At 44.6% G+C, this 8,060-nt stretch overlaps 1 pseudogene; it reads right to left on the reverse strand.

The window, feature by feature from the left end:
* Positions 1–2,917: 2,917 nt before the first annotated feature.
* Positions 2,918–7,140, reverse strand: LOC114923255 (annotated as a pseudogene).
* Between the last annotated feature and the right edge of the window lie 920 nt (positions 7,141–8,060).

The following is an 8,060-nucleotide window of genomic DNA, read 5'->3' on the forward strand; positions in this document are numbered from 1 at the left end:
TCATTTTTTCTTGTTCTTTACATGTTGAAAGAAGCTTTTTTTGTTATTTTTGACTTTGGTCGCAAGCCTTAGATTAGGAACATTCATTTTTATTCCCACCCTTCAGACCTTCTCAGTTCTAATATATTCCCCAGTTATCAATCTTACATAAAACCTTCAATCCTATAGTCAATATTACAATATGTCTTTTAGGTTCATTTCAAAAAATCCTTGTAGTCTTTATCTATAGTCTCTTGTAATACAATAGGCTCCCCCAAACAGGAGGAGAGAGGAGGAAAGAGAGTTTGTAGTCCAGTTCTGTCTTTCAATCTCAACTCCAAATAATTATCCAAAAGTCCAGCATTATCAATCAGCTCCAATTTGTAATCCAAAAAGTCCTGTTGTGTAACAGGGGCTCCCCCAAAGGGAGTCACCAAGAGTCAGATTTCTTCTGTGTCTAGATACTGTAGTTCTTGAAAATAAAGATCTATAATCCAATAGGTTCCCCATAAAAAAGGAAAAAAAAGGGGGGAGGGAGAAAAATTTATAATCCACTTTTATCTTTCAGCACCAACTCCAAGAAGTTATCCAATAAACCAAAATCATCAGTCAGCCAAGATTTGTAATCCTCAAGGCCCTACTATTCTGAGTTAATAATCCATAGGGCCTCTCCCAAAGAGAATAACCAAAGGTTAGATTTCTTCTGTCTCTGAGTAGTTCTTGATACTGGAGCTCAAGCGATGTTTATAATCCAGGAAAGTCAGCTGGCTTCAGAGTAGTTTACATTTATAATTCATCCTGCAGAAAAACAGCCCAAATTCTTCTTCTTCAGATTGCAGTTCAGCTGCAAACTGAAAGGCTGAGAAGTTCAGGCACATCAAAGAGCCTAGCTTGCTATCTCTGTCTGGGCTTCAAGCCAAGGCCATTCTTTTCAAACAGAGTGCAAAACAAAAAAGTCTTAGTGCTGTTCCTCTTTTCCACCACTAGATGTCATTAAAAGTCTATGTTTCAACCATGACTTATTTTTCAAGAGTTCAGTCTGATATTTTTCAAAGCAAATAAAGTTTCCAAGATATTTTGAGTCTCCCAAATTTTTCAATGTTACAACTTTAATTTATTTCCAATTAGGTTTTATAATCTGACTATTTTTCTCCCCAAAGATGTTAAACCGCCACCATTCTTCTAGGGGGAGGGGCACCAAAAACCCCCCCTCTTGCTTCTGGGAGTTTTGCTTTTTGGAATTCTTTTCTCCAGGGAAATTTTTTAAAGTAATAGAGCAGGAAAAATACTCTCACCATTTCAAACGCATTGCTTAAATTTTGTTAGTTGGTGCTTTTTTCCTTGTCTGTCAGTAGCTTCCGACTGGCTGCTGAACTGCAGCCAGTCTTTCACCTGCTGGTTCAGAGGGCTTCTTTGGATTGAATGGATTGACCACCATCTCTCTGTGAGCTACGAGGTCCCCTCCTTCTTTGTCGTCTCTCCAGGGCGACTTTAGGCCCTTTTTGGGCCTCCAGGACGAAATTGAACATGGGAGGCAGAGCCCTGCTTCTCTGCATCCATCTTGCTACAGCGTGAAACCGGAAGCCCAGATTTCTATTTTTTATAGGGCCATTTTCAGGTAATACATTATTTGCTGAGGGGAAAGTGAGAGGCTCAATATTTGGAGATACAAGGTCTATAAGTGGCTCGGTTGTGGCAATTGTGACCAATAAAGTATTCTTCAGATTGTCTAGTTTAAACAGTATATTGTCTTGTTCTTTTTGTGCTAAGGAACCAAAAGCATTAATAAGGCCAGCTTCTGTGCTGAGAATATCTTCATCAATAAGGCTGATTGATTCCCACGGTCTTGCTCTCTCAAGGTTGGCAGTGAAGGAGCAGTGACCTTGGAACTAGTATATTAACTATTTTCATCACAAAAGATTCTGGTAGAAAATTTTTTTGAAAGGAAGCTAGATATGTTCTCACCTTGAATAGCATCAAAGGGATGGTAGACTGCTTAAAGGACAGGAGTATCTGCTTCCAATATGGGGTATCTGGAAGCCATTCAACAGCACACAGATCAATCTGCCCACTTTGGCAGTGAAGAATCTGACCTAAGGAACCTAGGATTGCTCTCCTGGTTAAGTCTGTTCATGCAAATTCTGAGAGCAATCTCTTGTGTTTGCAATGAACAATTTAATTTGGTGGAGAATACTTTGCTGGCTTCCAAGGAATCTTTAACATTTGTATGTTCCCCTCTTTTTGCTTTATCAAAAGATAGTGAGTTATTCTTAGAGAGCTGCAGCTTTTTGACAATTCTTTAACTATTACTTTTGCTCTTTGCTCCTTATTAGCACACTTGCCCTGAGTGGGAAATTTGACTGTGTCTGTTACAGGAGCTTTTGCGAGAGTAGAGCACGGGTGTCAAACTTGCCATGTCACATGACATGTCACAACGTATCGCAATTCTTTTCATATTGCTGGAGCTGGGGTGGGCACAGTCTCTGCATAATGCAACTAGCCCATGGGCTGGCAGTTTAACACCCCTGGAGTAGAGGGTCCTTGCTGTTGAAGAAAACCAGCTGTATCTCTTTTCAATGTCTCTAATTCATGTTTTATGGCTATAAGCTACTCAAATATTGAGAGAACAGTTTGTGCTGTGAGTAGGCATTGTTTTTGTTGTGTAGTGGGAACAGCGAGGCATTGAAGACACGGAGTAGAATTAACAGCTCTTTATTAGGTTCTCACAGACTTATATGAGCTCTAGCAACTGCCTGACTTATATTTATACAGACCGCCACTAGGCGGCGGCCAATCAGTTTAAAGTACTCATTCCCACCTAAAACAACAGGCTTAAAGTTATACAGACAGTCTACCATTCAAATAAAGCAATCAGTTAACCGTTTCTTTATAACAGACCCTTTGAATTGCTTAATACATAACACCCCTTCCCCCTAAATCAATACATATCCATAAACTGTAGATATTCATTTAGATAAGTAGGCGGCTTCCGCAATCGTTTTGATCGCCTCATTTCTGCCTGAGGTTCCCGGTCTACCCTCGGTTGGCTGGATAGACCAGAGTCTTTTTGACAGCTTTGGTCAGGTAGACCAGTCTCTGTTTGCTTTGCCTGGCCATGTAGGCCAGTCCCTGTTTGTCTTTGCTGGCCGGGTAGACCAGTCTCCTTTTGGTTCATCTGTTCGGGTAGACATGTACACCCATCTATAAGCGGAGCAGTTCCTGAAAGGCTGGGAAATAAGTCCTCCAGCATGCTCTGATCTGCAGGCACTGTTCCTTCGGTCGGAATTGACTCACCCATGGCTGAGTCATGCAGCATGTCTCTTTGAGTTGCACAGGATTCCAGAGATCGAGACGCGCTGCCGCTGTCAGGCAATCCTCGGCTCTCCTCCTGGTTGGCGGCGAGGGTTAGATTAGCCTGCCGCCAATGCAGCTGATCGATATGGCGGCGCAAATGCGCCCATCTTCCAGGACCACTTTGTAAGAGAGTGGTCCTGACACCTTACAAACCACAGCTACCACCCACAGTGCCCCTTGATCGTAGTTCCTTGCCCAAACTCGGTCACTGACTCACAAATTCCTTGGGGGCTTGGGCTACACTGTCTCTGTTGCAATTCTGTCTAAATGGAGATGGTCCAGCTTTGTGGTCAGCTGACGTCCCCATCTCAGCTCTGCTGGGCTATGACCTGTTGATGTGCATGGAGTAGTGTGTTGGCAGAGCAAAAAGTCTGCCAACCTGTGATGCCAATCGCCCTGGTTAGTCTTTTAAGTGCTTCTTTGGTCGTCATGACCATCCTTTCAGCTTGGCTGTTAGAGGCCGGGTGAACGGGGCAGAGGTGGCGTGTCTAATCATATTAGACTTTAGAAATGACTGAAAGTCTGCAGCAGTAAATTGTGCCCCATTATCTGATACGATTATATCGGGTAAGCCATGTGTGGAGAAGATTCTGCGCAGTTCCTGGATGGTCCTGGAAGTAGTCATAGAAAGGACAGGTGCTACCTCAAGCCACTTTGAGTGACTGTCCACTACAATGAAGAACATCTGTGCTTGGAAGGGTCATGCGTAGTCTATGTGAATCCTAGACCAGGGAGTTTGCGTAGTTTCCCAGTGATGTACTGAGGCTTGAGGCATTTCAGGTCTGGATTGTTGGCAAACCTGGCATCCTTTAACTTAGCCTCAATATCTTTATCCAATCCTGGCCACCACAGGTAGCTTCTCACGAGTGCCTTCATTCTGACTATTCCAGGATGACCCTCATGTAGAGATTCTAAGACTCTTTCCCTGAGCATGTGTGGGACTACAACCCTACTTCCCCATAGAATACATCCCTTGTGTGCAGACAGCTCATCCTGTCTTCTCATAAAGCTCTGAAACTCTGTTCTAGGACTGGTTCCTGGCCACCCCCTTAGCACCCAGTTCAAAACTCTGCTGAGAGTTTTGTCGGAGGCTGTCTCAGCAGCCACATCCCCTGCGTGAAGGGGAGATTCTGGCAAGTCCTGAATTGACAGGATGCGTGCAGCAGGTGCGGGATCTGGCTCTGAGTTTGGCAGGGGCAGTCTGCTGAGCGCATCAGCGTGGCCCATTTCCTTGCCCGGTTTGTGAATTAGACTGTAACTATAAGTAGCAAGAAAGATGGACCATCTTAGCATCCGTGGAGATAGGATCTGAGGAGTTTGTTTGTCTGTCATGAACAGACCAAGTAGTGGCTTATAGTTGGTGAAGACTGTGAATGGGTGACCATAAAGGAAATCATGAAATTTTTTGATGCCGGTCATGATGGCCAGTGCCTCATTATCTATTTGGGCATAGTTGCATTCTGCTGGTGATAGTGTCCTTGAATAATAAACTATGGGAGCTTGTTGCCCATTTGCCATTATATGGCTCAAAACTGCTCCTATCCCGTATGATGACGCATCACATGCAATACTGATAGGCAGCTTTTCGTTAAAGTGTGTTAACACTGAGTCTGACAACAGCAGTGATTTGTCTGCTTTGAAACTGTTTTCATGGGCGCTAGTCCATTGCCATGGTGCTCTTTTATCTAAGAGCCTGTGTAGAGGCTCTGCTAATGCAGCCTTATGAGGGAGAAAGGCATGATAAAAGTTAAGTAACCCCAGGAATGCTTGCAGCTCCCCCTGTGACTTTGGTCTGGGAGCCTGCAAAATAGCTTTGAGCTTTGAATCAACTGGGTGTATTCTGGCAGCGTCAATGTGGAAACCCAGGAACTCTGTGGAATTGACTCCAATTTGACATTTTCCCCCTTTTAGCTTCAGCCCCGCTTCACAGAAGCGCTGAAGAACAGCCCTTAAGCGTTCAGCAAGTATCTCTGCTGACTCCCCAGCAATTAAAATGTCGTTGAAATAAGGACACACACCTGGAATGTTTTTTAACATGCGTTCCATCACACTCTGAAAGAGCCCGGTGGCTACACTGACTCCAAACTGCTGGCGACGAACCTTGAATGCCCCTCTATGGGTAACTATTGTTTGAGCTTCAGCAGAGGCATCATCCACAGGCAGTTGCTGATAAGCCTGTGCCAGGTCCAGCTTTGCAAATAATCGACCTCCTTGTAAGGATGCCAGAATGTGGCTAATTACAGGTACCGGATACGCATGCTGCTGCAGTGCCTTTTTAATAGTACACTTATAATCAGCACAAATGCGCACCTCTCCGTTAGGCTTGACTGGTGTAACTATGGGGGTTTCCCACACACAGCTATCAATGGGTTGCAAGACTCCCTGTTGAACAAGCTTATCTAACTCTGCATCGATCTTGGGCTTAAGGGCAAAAGGCACTCTATGAGGCTTTACTCTGATTGGGGGTATGGTTGGATCAAGGTGGAGAACAATTGGTGCTCCTTTGTACTTCCCTAATTTGGGGCTGAATACGTCTGCAAACTCATGGCAGACAGGTGCCAAATCCGCTGTTTGGGTTCTGTTGATGCCAGCCACATGGATGCCCAGGGCATCAAACCAGTCTAAGCCGATCAGGCTTGTTCGCGGGCCTTCCACCACCACGACACTGAGGAGACCCTCAAACTCTTTGAATGTCATTTTTATCGTAGTTTCTCCTTTAACCGCTTCACGGGAGTTTTGAAAATCTGTCAAAACTAAGTCTGATGGCTTGAGTCTGACTCGTTTTCCTCCGTTTCTGCATATGAAGTTAAAAGTCTTATAGGAGATTATAGACACAGCTGATCCAGTGTCCAGTTCCATGGAGCATGCAACTCCTTGAAGCTTGACCTTTAGTCTAAGCTTTTCTTTTAGGGGGCGATGGGCTCCAGTTCTGAGGATGCTCCTTCTTCCGGAGCAAAATCCTACTCTATTCTGCCCCGGGGTCCCATTACCTCTCCTGGGGAAGTCTTCACGTGGAGATTTCCTCTGGCGACCTTTACAGATGGGAGCGATGTGGCCTTGTTTGTCACATGCTCAGCACATAGCTATGCAAAACCGGAATTCTGAGCGCTGGTGTCGTCCACCACAGCCAAGACAGTTAGGGAAGGGAACTGCCTTGTCAAGTGGCCGCTGCCTTCTTTCTGGGATCTTCTGCACCCATTCGATCTCAATGTCTACATCTGGGTCTTCAGTTCTCTCTGATTCTTCATGATGCACAGCCGTATGGCTGTGAAGATTCTTTGAGGGATGTAAAGCCTTGAGGGCTCCACCTGTGGCCTCTTCTGCCATCACTTCTTTCAGTACATCCTGGAATGTCAGGGTCTCTTTAGTGAACAGCCTTTGCTGTAAGTCTCTGCTTCGCAAGCCACAGACTAGTCGGTCCCAGTGCCTGTCTTCTAGGTCGGGAAATTTGCATATCCGGGACACGTGGCGTAAGGCGGCCACGAATTCAGCAACGGTTTCACCTGGCTGCTGTTCTCTCTGCTCAAACACGTGTCTGTAAGCTATAATTGACAGTCTAGGTTCAAAGTGCTCCTTGAGACTTACTTTCAAGTCAGCGAAGGTGACTGACTCCAATGGAGCAGGAGCGACAAGGTTCTCGGCTATATCAAAGGTGGCTTGGCCACAAACACATAACAAGGTTGTAGCTTTTAAATTATCTTCTCTGACCTGGTTCGCTCTGAAGTAGTTTTCAACTCTTGAGAAATACGAACTCCATCGTTCAGGATGCATCACATAGAACGCTGAAAGTTTGCCTACTTTGGCCATGGTTGGCTGTTGCTGTGGCTCCAATGCCTTATGCTACTAGGGCTTCTGTGAGTTTCCTAGGGACGGGTCCCTTAGGAAAGTGCTACCTCCAGGGTTTGTGTACTGGCAGGCAGAAGGGGGAAACACGGTTCCAACCAGGGCGCTGATGCCTGGTTTTACCCCTTAGTGACTTAGCTCTCTTCTCCTTGCAGCATAATCCCACCTTCGTTGCCACTGTTGTGTAGTGGGAACAGCGAGGCATTGAAGACATGAAGTAGAATTAACAGCTCTTTATTAGGTTCTCACAGAAGCAAGCTCTAGCAGCTGCCTGACTTATATTTATGCGGACCACCACTAGGCGGCGGCCAATCAGTTTAAAGTACTTATTCCTGCCTAAAACAACAGGCTTAAAGTTATAGACAGACAGTCTATCATTCAAATAAAACAAACAGTTAACCGTTTCTTTATAACAGACCCTTTGAATTGCTTAATACATAACAGTTTTGCCATAAATTTAGTTGAATTTTCCCAGGGTAGCCTCTGTATGTTCTGATCTTTCTTATTAGATTTGGGCTTCATTTAGGCTCCCATGGAACCGGTACCCATGTTTGTTACTTGTAGTGGTGACTGGCTACCATTTTGCTCTTCCCCAAGAAAGATCTAATAGTTGCTGTTTTGGTAGCTCTGTTTGAAGTTTCCATTCTAGTGTTTCAAATTGGTTGGGGAAGGGGGAGAATTTGTTTTACTTACAGTTCTCTTTCATGCTAAGTGCTCCTCAATTTTTATTGTTTTGCAGAGTTCAAAGGAGGGAGATGTCCCAGGCTAACATCATGGCGTTTCTTTCTTTTCCCCATAACTATCAGTTCCAGGCAAAGTCCATTATCTGTGTATTTGACTTCACTATTCATCTCATCCAAACAAAATTAATTAAATAAAAATGA

This window comes from Protobothrops mucrosquamatus, unplaced genomic scaffold (genome assembly GCF_001527695.2).
Source record: "Protobothrops mucrosquamatus isolate PMUCROS unplaced genomic scaffold, P.Mucros_1.0 scaffold_198, whole genome shotgun sequence".
Lineage (NCBI taxonomy): Eukaryota > Metazoa > Chordata > Lepidosauria > Squamata > Viperidae > Protobothrops > Protobothrops mucrosquamatus.